The sequence below is a fragment of the Zalophus californianus genome, chromosome 15 (assembly GCF_009762305.2).
Source record: "Zalophus californianus isolate mZalCal1 chromosome 15, mZalCal1.pri.v2, whole genome shotgun sequence".
NCBI lineage: Eukaryota > Metazoa > Chordata > Mammalia > Carnivora > Otariidae > Zalophus > Zalophus californianus.
Genome location: NC_045609.1, coordinates 58,977,567 through 58,990,997, shown reverse-complemented (window position 1 = coordinate 58,990,997; position 13,431 = coordinate 58,977,567).

Below are 13,431 nucleotides of genomic sequence, written 5' to 3'. Positions count from 1 at the left end.
GTGGTTTGCTTAGCAAACTATCCCTCCATGAATGACAATTATTCTTCATTCTCCGTAGCCACAGGTCATTCCCCTCCAATCAGGTTCTTTGCAAGAGAAAGGGCTTTAAAGTTATCAGAGTACTGGATTGTTTGTCTTTTTGAAATTTACAGATGTGGAGATAAGAATGTGTTTGTAGTGCCTGGATTCATTCTCATCAGCCTCATCATCAGGCATAATAATAACAGCTAACACTTCTATAGACCTGCTATGTGCCAGGCATTATTCTAAGCATTTTGTATACATTAAATCAAGAAATATGATTTCTTTAAATAACTTTTCCTATTTGCTTTCCTAAAAGGGTCAGAACATAATGGCACATCAACGAGAGAAGGAATTGAACTGTCATCTGGTCCCAGCCCCAACTTTGCCGATACATCCCAGAGAAGGTAGGTGCCTTACCTTAGGTCACATAGCTATTAGTGGCAGTGGGGGATCTCAAAGGTCTTAATAACAACAAGCTCACCATTCAGAGCCAGGATCAAGTATTTTAGGAACCTGAGATTCTTTTGTTGAAAGACTCTGCCTCCTTTTTCTCTCCATGTGGTGAGGACTCTGCAATAAAATGCCAGAATCGCCTTTCTACCTTTCCTGCCTTCTTATCTTTTAAAATAAGCCCTTCTTTGAATTCCCTTTCAGCACTTGGATCATCTCTCCTTTCATTTCCCAGTCTACTTAAAAATTTTTTTAATGTAGCCAAGTGAGTTTCTCCCCAAGTGAGAGTGAGATTTCTGGCTTGGGAACAAAACAATCATTTCGACCTCACTACCATTGGCTTCTACTACAACTGACAAACACAGCTCACTTGACCTATTCAAGATCTGCTGGCTCTTTTTCCTTGCGTGGCTTGTGGTGAAAGATACAAGAAGGAGTGGGAGAGCGGGTGTCAGGCAGAGGAGACCTTTGGGTAGAAAAGGAAATGGGTAGTGTCTTAGCTGGCTGCATGTTGAACAGAACACCTCTCTGGCAGGAGAAAAGTAAGCTGGATCCCTGACTGTTTGCTTCCATGGAAATCCATCTAAATTTTGCTTCTGGGACAGCCCAGAAACACCATTTGGAAACTCCTGCCCAGTGCTGGTTGTGAACATTTCTTCCCAAAAGCCTCTATGTCCAATCCACGTTTGGAACGAGGTCTGGCAGCATTCATAGAGAGGAAAGATTTTGTGCTCTCAGGACACAGAAATATTCTATGTCAGCAGCTGCTTTTTTTTTTTTTTTTAATGAGTTTGGTGCATCAATGTGTGGGCACACAGAATATTTTAAAATCATATTTGCCTTCAAATAATGACAGCTTTATAAACAGTATGGACAGGGACAGATGAACCAAATTCAACATGTAACTAATGCTAAGGCTATTCCCAAACTATTTTATTGTACAGAATTATTCAAAATGTTTATTGAGTTTGAACTTTTTATTTTTTAATATAGATAAAATTATAGTTGTATTTGTTGGGAAAAAATACCAAAGAGAGATTGTTTGACATTTAATTAGGTCTTGGGCAAAAGTGTGTTTTCCTTAATTGTCTGAACTTTTCTCCACTTCCTAACTAGAAAGTTGGAGTTTGTATGGACTTTAGGGTCACATACACCAGGGGCTGAATCTTCACTGTACCACTTATAATTGTGGAAGCTTGTGTATGTGACTTAACTCTCTAAGTTTCCACTTCCTTCCATGTAATAGCATTTCTCTCACAAGCCAATGTGAGTTTCAAACAAGATATTTGAAAAGCACATAGAATAAGTTTGCATAGTGCTGAGTATATAGACACTCAGTAAATGTTAGTTTCCTTCTATCTCTGTGTGCGTGTGTGTGTACTTGGAATGAAGAGGAGGAACTAAGTTGAAGAATATAAATTGGAGGACCATTCTAGGAATAAATGATCGGTAAACAATCAAACTAACAAAAAGAAATCAAACACAAAACAGAAAGGAACAGAGGTGAGAAATGGAAAAAAAAATTTAGAAAAATGCCATCAACAGGTATTGACTAAGCACCTGCTATTGATACATTCAGGTCCTCTACCAGATGACCGACATGTGGGGCTCAAGGGTACTTCTTGTCCCCAAAGAGCATATACTATATTTGAGGAGACAAGATTTAGTCATTTGTAAAATAGATAATGAAAATGCAAAAGGATTGTTACTCTTGGAGTTGAGAGGAGAGAGCAATCTCTGTGTTTATGGTATCATTGGAGACCAGAGAGTTCAGTGGTGCTGAGGGTGGGTGACCAGGGCAGATGAGAAAGACTTGACATAACCAGCCATTTGAGTCTGATGACAACGGCTTGGGAATGGCTTAACCAGGCGAGACTGCTGAGTTTTGTTTTGTTTTTAAATAGCAGTGGTGAAAAATGATCTTGATATTCTTTGGAACAACAGAGAATCCCAAAACAAACCTAAATGGGGCCGAGTAGTCTCACTGCATTTATGCTAAAGGGGAGGGGGTGGGTGGACAAGCTGAAGCCATCCAGTGCATACTCCCGGTTTCCTTATTCGGCTTGAGCGACACCCATATCCTTTGTTGAGTTACTTATCCGGATCCTCCTTAAGCTCCCTTTCTTTCTTTTCCCAGCAGATCCCGGGAGAGATGCCCTTTCACCCCCGCGTTTCTGCTAAATGACTTTTGGATCCCAGCAGTGGAACCCATTGGATGGTTGGACTAACTCAGAGACTTCTTGAGGCCTCTTAGGGCTCGCAAAAAGAATTCTAGCCAAATCATCCAGGTTAGAAGAGAAATGACAGTTGCCCCCAAAGGGATTCCCATGATGGAGCACAGCAACCATCCCACAAAGGGTTAATACTCCCCCCTCCCCTGCCCCCCAACTTGCTGCCAGAGATCAGCTAATCTGATAATTACAGCAACAAACACAGTTTAGACAAACAAGACCTGACCCTGAGGGTTTGGAATGAAAACATTTACTCTCTCCCTCCCCAGAGAGACGGTGCCTGGAGCATACACACAGAGACACTGGGAAAATACCCGTGTGCTGCAGCAGCAGGGTGAAAACATCTGTGTTCCTGAGCTGCTTGAGATGATAGCATTCATGGGGAGGAGGTGGGGGGGGGGGTGGGCAGAGGAGCGGGCAGCGGTGCGGTCGAAGGGTGTGCATGTCGGGAGCAGATGGAACATGTACCCATAACTGGAGATGGAAGCCAGTCGTAATTATTTTACAGCAGAGGCGGAGTGTGGGAGAAGTACGGAGGAGACTGGGTGATGCACACTTCCAGTGAAAAACCTGGAGGGTGACTAAGTGTGGAGAAACGTCTTACAACACAGAGTGGGATCTCTTCCTGAGAGCTGGAGGGGAAGGATATTCAAAGTAGCCTGCAACTCTAAGTGAAGTTGACATCTGCCCAGCAGTGAGAGAGACGTCACCCCCCAGTTTGGCTTCCAAAGGGACCAGAATGCCCCTCTCCCTCCCTGCCTGCCTCAAAACTTGTCAAGCTTTTACTTATAAAATGCTGGTTCCTAGAAGAAACCTTTGTGGGTTGCTTCAACTGGAGAGTCTGACTTGGTTTGCTCTAACCTGGAGCTCTAGCAGTTACTCCCTTCCAGACCCACCCTCACTCCCCACCTTTTGTGCCCCATATCTGCGGTCTTAGGGCCACACATCCTTTCTTTCTTCTGGTGGTGTGTCCGCTGGTAAACCCTCCCTGCGCCTTAGAGCTCTCGAAATTATCTCTAGGCATCCCAGTCCTTGGGGGATTGCAGATCACATCTATGGATTTCACCCAGCTAAGAGGAATAACTGTGATTGATGATAGGATCAAGGTTTACAATGAATTCCATAAGGTGAAAGATGGTCTAAAATCAATAAGATAGGATGTGCCAGGAATGGATAGCACTGCATTTAGGTCCAATAATCAATTGTGCAAGTATGAGATGGAAAGATCTGCCAAACAATAGCTTATGTGAAAACGACAACAAAAAATATTTTTTAGTCAATAACTGTTCAATATGAGGTGATGAACCTATCTGCTTAAAAGGTGAAGATAATCATTGTAGGTAGTAGTAATAAAAGTCTTGGATCCTATTAATATTTTACTGTGTTCTTAACAAGGACTGAACGGATCTTTTTTCTAAGTATAACCGTTGGCTGACCAAGCACAGTGCAGAACAATTTTGTTTTGTTTGTGCTTTAGTTTAATTTCAGATTCAAGTCCCCTATTGCCCTCTATACAGGGTCTACCTTGGCAGTTGTCAGTGCCCATACCCTGTTCAGCTAGGTTCACTCACCCTGTGGCTTGAATCTCATGCAGGCCCACTTAGGTGCCCTTTAGCTGGTCTGTTGCAATGTGCCCCACTCCTCAAGGAGACACACTTCTTCCCAAATAGGCCAGTCTTCCCACCATTCCTCACATACCCAGGGTCATTTGCTCATTCATTCATTTGTTCTTGTACTCATCGGCCATCCACCATGTACCAGGCGCTGTTGCAGGATCCAGGGATTCTGGAGTGAACAAGGCATTGTCCTTGCCCTTGTCAAGCTAAGGTTCTCACTTGGGTTGGCAAATCCTAAACAAAAACTAAAAGGTCAGATTAAAAAAAAAAGTATGACCAGTTACCAGGTACTTGAAAAGCCTTCCACCTTCTGCCTAGACTTCTCTGAATGTTATCTCCTGCCTCCCAGCCCAGCTCAAGTGCTTTCCCCTTGAAGGCAGAGAACTCCTCCAGCTCTGTCTTCCCTGAACTCTGGTACCCAGGGGCTCCTAACACATAATTACATAATTAACACTCAGCTGCTCTTTAATTGTTGCCCCAGCTAATTTTGCTTCCCAACAGACTGTAGGAGATGTAAGCTCTTGGGAGTTATAGGATACGCCTTCACTTTAAATATAGTCAGTCCATCTCCGTCTGGGGTGCTCTTCGAAAAGGAAATGAAAAGCACAGTTCAAACATAAGGAGGTTTTTAAGCTGATTCCCAGATAACAAGAGAACTCTTTCCAGTGTCTCCAAAATCCTCTAGAATAAGAATGTAAAGTTAGGACAATAGTTTGTTTATTTGCTGAACCTACCTCCTCCAAAGAGTCCTAGACGCTGTAAGGAGATCTTTAAAGCAACACACAAACATACCTTACACTGAGTAGTAGTCTGGTTAGAGAGAACAGCAGGAGGGAAGCATCCACCAAGCTCAAAAAGGGAGGAAACATAAGGACAAACAATGGCAAATTCAGAAAAATGAGCAGTCCAAAGTTGAGGCCAAACAACATTCTTTTGGGGCCCTCATGCTCTGTAGAGTAAAGGCAGGCCAAAAAATCCCCAGAAACAATACAAACGGCCATCAGCGGACGACTGGTTAAAGAAAGAGTGGCCGCTTTATGCGTGGGCGGGTCTGCGGGGAGATTAAAATAGCTACAGCCGCAGACGCAAAGAGGTGGCCGCTATACTTGCTTTAAGAAGCAGGCCCTAGGAGGTGCCTGGGTGGCTCAGCTGGTTGAGCTTCTGCTTTGGGCTCAGGTCACGATCCCAGGGTCCTGAGATCGAGCCCCGTGTCCGGCTCCCTGCTTGGTGGGAAGCCTGCTTCTCCCACTCCCCCTGCTTGTGTTCCGTCTCTCTCTGTTAAATAAATAAATAATATCTCTTTTTTTAAAAGAAGCAGGTCTCAGAATAATGCAGGTAACGTGATCCTTTTCATTTAAGAACTCTATACGTGTAGAGAAATGCACATAGAGATATATATCAAATTGCTAACTGGTATTTCTGGAAATGGGGTTATAGGCAATGGCGTGGAGGAGACAGGCAGGCAGGGGACTGTGAGACTTTGTTTTCACTCTATAACTTGTGAACTGTTGTATATTCTGCACTTAATTATATATATATATTAGAATGAGCATTTATTGCTTTAATAAAGTAATAAACAGTTAATTAAGCAGCCAGAGTTTTCATTAATCTGTCTTTTGGAGAAGACACACACGTGGTCGGAAACAAGATTATTACTAAGGTTTGGTTTGTGCCTTGGAGAATTCTGGATACCTGAGTGGGTCCCGGACTTGTACAGGTGCCCTGGTGCCACACGGGAGGACCTCTAAAGAGAAATCCTAAGCCTTTGCCCATGGGCTATACATGGCTATGTCCTAGGAGACATTCTTAGGTAGAATGAAAACATATCCAAGCCAAAGATACGGCGGGGTACACCAAGAGAGAGACAAGGAGGCAGCTGGAAGCCTGTTTCATGAGTTTGCTTCCTTAATGCAATTTAAGGATCCAGTGAACCAATTTCTTGACAAATTTTTTGGGTGTTTTTTTGTATAAATGAGCTACTGGAAAAATATGTATAAATAAAATTTTTACATCAACCATAATTTTAGGTAGTAAAGGAAAACAATCCTTAAGAGACGTTAAGGTCAAGACCGTGGCTTTAGGAAGATAGAGACATTTTGAATTCTGAGTTTGCCACTTACTAGCTTTGTGATCTTGGGTAAATTGAGTCACCTCTCATTGTTTTCCTCTTACACCTCCTGAGTCTCTTCTGGGGGCTCCTCCTCCTCTTTCCAGCCCTGGAATGTTGGTGGTCTCAAGGCTGCGGTCTTCTCCCTTCCCTGGGGGATATGATCTCCCTGTGATATGCAAGTCAGTGGATGAGGCCAAATCTCTCCCCTCAGCTCCATGCTTTGACTGACACCTTTTAATGGATCCCCATTTTCCCCACACTAATATCCTTTAACACTTCAAAACCAGGTTTGGATTTCTCTCTCCCATCTCACTGTTCATGCATTGCCCTTGTCCCTCCCTGCTCCCATCGAATCAATCATTTTCATTTCCTTGACTCACCGTATTGTGGGCTCACTTAACTCGGGGCCTTCACAACTACTCTCCTCAGCCCTGACTCTCCTTTCACCTTCTCTTTCCTTGGCCAAATCATACTCATCCTTTAGATTTTCACTCACACCTCACTTTTTGTGAGAAACTCTCCTTACTCCTCCAAGGACTAGGCTGTGTGTCTTATCCCCCGACCCGTGATTTCCTGGTATCATGCTCCTCACACTGCACTGAATAACTTGTTTACACATTTGGATCATTCAACATATCATGGGCACTGTCTTGTTTGTCACTGTATACTTAGAACATAACCCCCAATACTGGCACTTAAGAGCCTTATGATAGATATCTGTTGAATAAAGCACTATTATGATTAATATGAGCAAGGTGATAAAATGGTTAAGAATTGGTCTCTGGATTCAAATATAGCCCTACTGTTCCACAGCTGTGCAATGTTTGGCAAGTAAATTAACTTGCTTGTACCTCAGTTTCCTTATCTGTTACTCCATCTAAAATGCTTAAGTAATAGAGTAAATGAAATAATCTTTTTCATTGCAAAGCAAATGCTCAATGAATGCTAGTTATTTTTAACATTTCAGCTTTTATTTACTCATTTTAAGTAATCTCTACACCCAGTGTGGGGCTCGAACTCATGACTGAGATCAAGAGTCGCATGCTCTGGGTGGCTCAGTCGTTGAGCGTCTGCCTTCAGCTCAGGTCATGATCCCAGGGTCCTGGGATCGAGTCCTGCATCGGGCTCCCCGCTTGGCGGGAAGCCTGCTTCTCCCTCTTCCACTCCCCCTGCTTGTGTTCCCTCTCTCGCTGTCTCTCTCTCTCTGTTGAAAAATAAATAAAATCTTAAAAAAAAAAAAAGAGTCGTGTGCTCCTCTGACTGAGGCAGCCAGGCTCCCCATTATTTTAACATTTAAAAAATGCTTAGAGCAGTACCTGGCACACAATAAGAACTTAATAAATGTTAGTTATTATCACTATATTTTTTGTCATGATAAAAATAATCTTTAATTAGTTTTAAAAGTTTAGATTTTTGAGTATAGATTTTCTTAAACCACAGCATATTGGTACTTAGCAAGTCAGAAAGTCTAGTAGCTATTTTCCTCTAGGAAAGTATTTGAATACTTGGGTGGAAAATTATTAGGGACATTAAGAGAGCAAGGAAGGAGAACCAATTGTGTTCAGTGTTAATAATGTTTTAGATTTCCGGGCACCTGGGTGTAGCTTAGTTGGTTAAGCGGCCAACTCTTGGTTTTGGCTCAGGTCATGATCTCAGGGTCCTGGGATGGAGCCCTGCATTGATTGGGCTCTGCTCACAGCAGGGAGTCTGCTTTGGGATTTTTCTCTCTCCCTTTGCCCCTTCGGCCCCTGTCTAAAATAAATAAATAAACCTTTTAAAAAATAATGCTTTAGATTTTAATTTTTGCAGTACCATGGCTGGAGTTTTATGATGCTTTTGTTCTAGATGACGGTTCTCAAGCTTTGGAGTAAATCTACATCACCTGGTAGCTTGTTAAAGCTGATTCAACCAGCTCTATCCCAGGGGCGGTTCTGGGATGGGGCCTGGGTCCGTGGACTTTAACCAAGCTGCCCTGGTCGTTCCAATGCATACTGAATGAAGTTTAAGAACTTGTCTCTCATAAAAATCAATTGGTTCTAATCAACCTCTAGGACCATGTGGCAGCAGATGGGCTCAGCAGCTCTTTGTTGGGAATTGCCTTCTATGGGGGGCTCTGAATGATGGGTTTCTGGGAGATGCCTCTCTGCTGGGAGTGGCCTCTGGGGACTATAGCTACCCGAAGGAGAATCCTGGAGACAGCTGGCTCCACTTCCAATGGAAATAGCTACTGACACCTGGCTCCAGGCTTGTTGGCCAAGAGGTGTGCTGGAAGGGCCATTAGGAGCCCTGGCTGGAGGTCCTGGCTTCGGTAGCAGCAGTGTTTCTCAAAGTGGGGCCCCAGGGTCACCTGCATCCAGAATCCCCCAGAGAGTTTGTAAAACGCAGATTCCTTGGACCCACCCCAGACCTTTTGAGTCAGGATCTGCATTTTATTTTATTTTATTTTTTTTAAAGATTTTATTTATTTATTTGAGAGAGAGAGAGAGAGAGAGAGAGAGAGCACATGAGAGGGGGGAGGGTCAGAGGGAGAAGCAGTCTCCCCGCTGAGCAGGGAGCCCGATGCGGGACCCGATCCAGGGACCCCAGGATCATGACCTGAGCCGAAGGCAGTCGCCTAACCAACTGAGCCACCCAGGCGCCCCAGGATCTGCATTTTAAACGAACTTCTGAGATGTTTCGGAAGCAGGTTTACAGTTGGAGAGCCACTGACAGAAGAGACCTCAGGCCACCAGCGTGTTCTCTCTCCGCAGTCTGGAGCGAGCAGCGTTTCATTTCATCACACCCCCTTGCCTGGTAACTTGGCAAGGCTGGAGTTCCAGACATGCTGCTGAGAATCGCAGACAGACTTCTCAGGTCTCAGATGGTCACCAGCCCTCAAGGCCCACGTGGAGGGTGTAACCCGAGAAAGACTTTTGTGAATCAAAGCATAACTGCCTTGGAGTCATGAGGTGTTAACGCGCTTTTCTGAAGACTAGAGTGGGCATTTGGTTTCCAGGGACTGTCTGGTTACAATGATGTTCTTTCGAGACAAATCTCAATTGGGGTAGGTGGGTCTTGTTGGGATCCCTCCCGTAGGGACTGTCCTGGCACACTTGGCTCAGGTGAGTGAGATGCTTTGTAGGTGACATTACTCTTCTTGTCTGTCAGACACAGACGAGCAGGGACCTGGTTGCCACAGGGGATGTTCCTGCCTTGCCTTCCCCATCAAACTCTGTCAGGCTCTGTAACTTGACGAAATGAAAGGGGGCTCGGGAGAGAGACAGTTTCTAACGAGCTGTCAACAGGGCCCCTTCGGGGCTGGAAACCTTGCTCTTTGTCAGGAGGCCTCTGCCCTGACTTTATTCCAATGCTATTAGCTTAAAATCTTTCAGTTTCTCTCAGAGAATTCGAGGTGGCCTGGGGCCGAGAGGGACAGATTCATAAGTAATTTCTCTCATTATACACTTCCAGGGCTTACTCACCATTTCAAAGAGGAAGAGCTCTCACGGCCGACTTGGAGAATTTTTCCCTAGACAGGATGCACATCCCTCACACTATAGCTTCATCAGCCCACTCTTCCCAATGACCTAAAATGGAGGAGGCCTGGCTCTCAGCAAGGTTGAGTTGTAGGTGGCCTTCTGTCTTTAGTGATTTCTAGGGCTGGAGAAGGGAGAATTTACAGAGTGCTAATATAGAGATCTTTCTAGAAGTGGGATCTGCTTGCACGGGTGAGTTACTCAAGGAACTAGAGCGGTCGTTAGAGTCAATGCCAAGTATAACATCGGGTGGGATGGTATCTCGAGAAGTCAGAACAATGTAATTCCAGTAATCCCGGAGTTGAGAAGTGACAGGTTGAATAACAAAAATTCTCGGTGCCCCCGCAGTGTTTGTGTTGTGTAGGTATTATAGATTTGTTTTGTTTTTGTCAGCCACTGTATTATTTATTGTACAATTATATTCAAGATTATAATATAAAAATAATAATTAGTTTAAATAGTCTATTATCCAGGATTATAGATGGTATGACAGCCAGCAGCCCTGGAATGTATTTTGAATACTTATATAAGTAGCGCATGGATACATTCTTGTTGTAAAATATTTAGAAGTTTACACAGTGAAAAGTCCCTTTCCTACCCATTCTTCTTCCCAGAGGTAACCACTGTCAACAGTTTGGTGAGTATCCTTCAGTGATCTCTCTAAACATTTACATACCCATGTATGTATATATGCACACTTGTCTTTTCATATGAATGAGATCATTTATCACATATTGTTAGGTAACTTTTAAAAATTTAATAATATCTTGGAGATATTCTCATGGCAGTAGATATGTCTTCCTCATTCACTTTAACATTAGCACAGTATTGCATTATATGGATGTGTCCTGCTTATGTGATCATTTGCTAATTGGTAGATATTAAAATTGTATCCCATATGTTTGCTCTTACAAATAATGCTGCAGTGAGGCTGTGTGCACATACATCTTTGTGCACGTATTCTTGTAGAATAAATTCCTAAAAACGGAATTGCAGTTGCTATTTCTATGTTTGTTTATTACACCATAGGTCTAACTCTCCTCTTCTCTTATTTATTTCCATCAATGATTCTTAACCCTAGCAGAACCTTAGATTTACCTGGGGAACCTTAAAAAAGTACATCTGTCCAAGCTGCATCACTGACCCACTGAATCAGAATAATCTTTGGGAGTAGGGCTCAGGCTTTGGATTTTCAGGAAAAAATCTGAAAATTCTCATGTGCAGCAAGGATCATTGATCTATATATTACACAAAACAAAACAGAACTCTAGGGTATTTCAAGATAGTGCAACCAATTTTTATAGGAACAGAGTCTGTCAAATCGTCAGGAGTAATCTTTGTTTCCTCTGAAAACCAGTTTAGTAAATCAAGTTGTCTAGGTGAAAATAAATAATGTTAAATTTGATGTTTAATAGTTACATAGCATTTTTATCTCTTGAAAATGCTTTTGTTTTGTTTTGTTTTTTGAAATCTCAGAGCATCTTTAATTCAAAGCTCTTAGCATGGTGGGCTGGGCAGGAATGACCTTGTCCATTTTACATTCCTGGAAGCTAATAGGGATAAAATGATGCCTCTCAATTTTAATGTGCTTAGAAAAAAATCTGGGGATCTTCTCGGTATGCAAATTCCGCCTTAGTAGGCCTGGGGCGGGGCCAGAGATTTTGCATTTCTAACAAGCATTGACATTTTGCATTTCTAACAAGCAGTGACACTGATGTGACTGGTCTGAGGACCACACTCTGATTAATAAACATGCAGGTAAAGGGTAATGAGCTAAATACAATGGAGAACCCAATCCAATAGCAGGCATAGGGTGTCATCAGACTGATGAGCACTTGGTAAAAGAAAGGAAAGAATGAAAGGAGAAGGGGATACAGGGTGGGGAAGGATGGAGGGCAAAGAAACCTGTCTTCTATATCAGCTAAACCACGATGCCCTCATCCTAGAATCCCGTGCCCTAAACAGGGGCACATTCATAAATCATTCAATAAAACCGATGCAATCTTTTTGTTGTTGTTGTTGTTAAAGATTTTATTTGACAGAGAGAGACACAGCGAGAGAGGGAACACAAGCAGGGGGAGTGGGAGAGGGAGAAGCAGGCCTCCCGTGGAGCAGGGAGCCTGATGTGGGGCTCGATCCCCGGACCCTGGGATCATCACCTGAGCCGAAGGCAGACGCTTAACGACTGAGCCAGCCAGGTGCCCCAAAACTGATGCAATCTTTAAATTAAAAAAATACATTAGAAATTAGATTTTTAAAAATGTTTTGGTGTTTTTATCTCTTGGCACACAAGAGCTAGAAGCAATAATGAAATAATAAAGGTATTATTTTTAATGGGCCATTTTCTCTTGAATATATTGGCTGGCAAAATGGATTCCAGAAATTGAAGATTAGTATGTGTAAGCTGTGGGATCTAAGAGGTGCTGCTGGGACGGGAATTAGAAGAGGAATGCTATCCATGCCGGAGGGAACATTCTGAGAGGAATATAAATATAATATAATATAATAAATAAATAAATAAATAAATCTAGTTGAGGCCAGAGATTCATTCCCCCCTCTCACATGTTCTTATGAGCCTTTTCCATGAAGGTAAGCACTTATCATGGCTGTGATGTTTATCATTTCATTTATGCAGTGTTCTTGTTATCTGTCTTCCCCATCAGACTAGAGAAACCATGAGGACGAGGGCCTTTTTTGTTTGCCATGTTATCCTTAACACCCCGTGTTATGCCTACAGATAGTAGATGGTCAATAAATATTAATTGAATGAATTGCATACATGAATGAATAAATCATGAAAAAGAAATAGTGGTATGATGTTATGAGATGAAGTTAAATTAGGTTAAAACTAAAACAAATAAGCAAAAAGCTCTCAAGAAGTCTACAAAGCCTAGCTCCAGGAGAAGGATTCCTGATTGGACAAGGTGGAGAGCCAATGTGTTAGTCATGTGGAGGATTAAAACTCACACCCCCTTACCCCTTTCAGTAATTTTGGTCTCGTCATATAATTGTTCTCTGTAAGCCCTTATGTCTCTGCCATTTCTCTGGCAGGATGGCTTTCTGTTCAGAACTTTGAATTGTTGTATGGAAATTCTATGACATCAGAAAGCAAATATAGTGACTTCATCACCAGGAACAAGGACCACCCATGGTCTTTTCAAACACAATTCATGAACTAGGAATATGTTTTAAATGTTTTTAAAATATGCTCTCCCTCAAAGGGAAGTTGCAGGATTAACTTTCGGGTATGATTTAATATAAAATATTCTGAGCTCCCTAGATTAAAAGCACAATATAATTTCTAAAAACAGTAACATTCATTCTTTCATTGGATACATTTTTCTCACATGACCAGTGAATGTGGCACAGTGGGGCAGGGACCCCGAAGCTAGACTATCTGTGTTCATGTCCCTGCTGTTGTCTAGCTGGGCCATCTTGGGCGAATTGCTCGATTGCTTTTTGCTTCAATTGCTTCATCTGTTAAA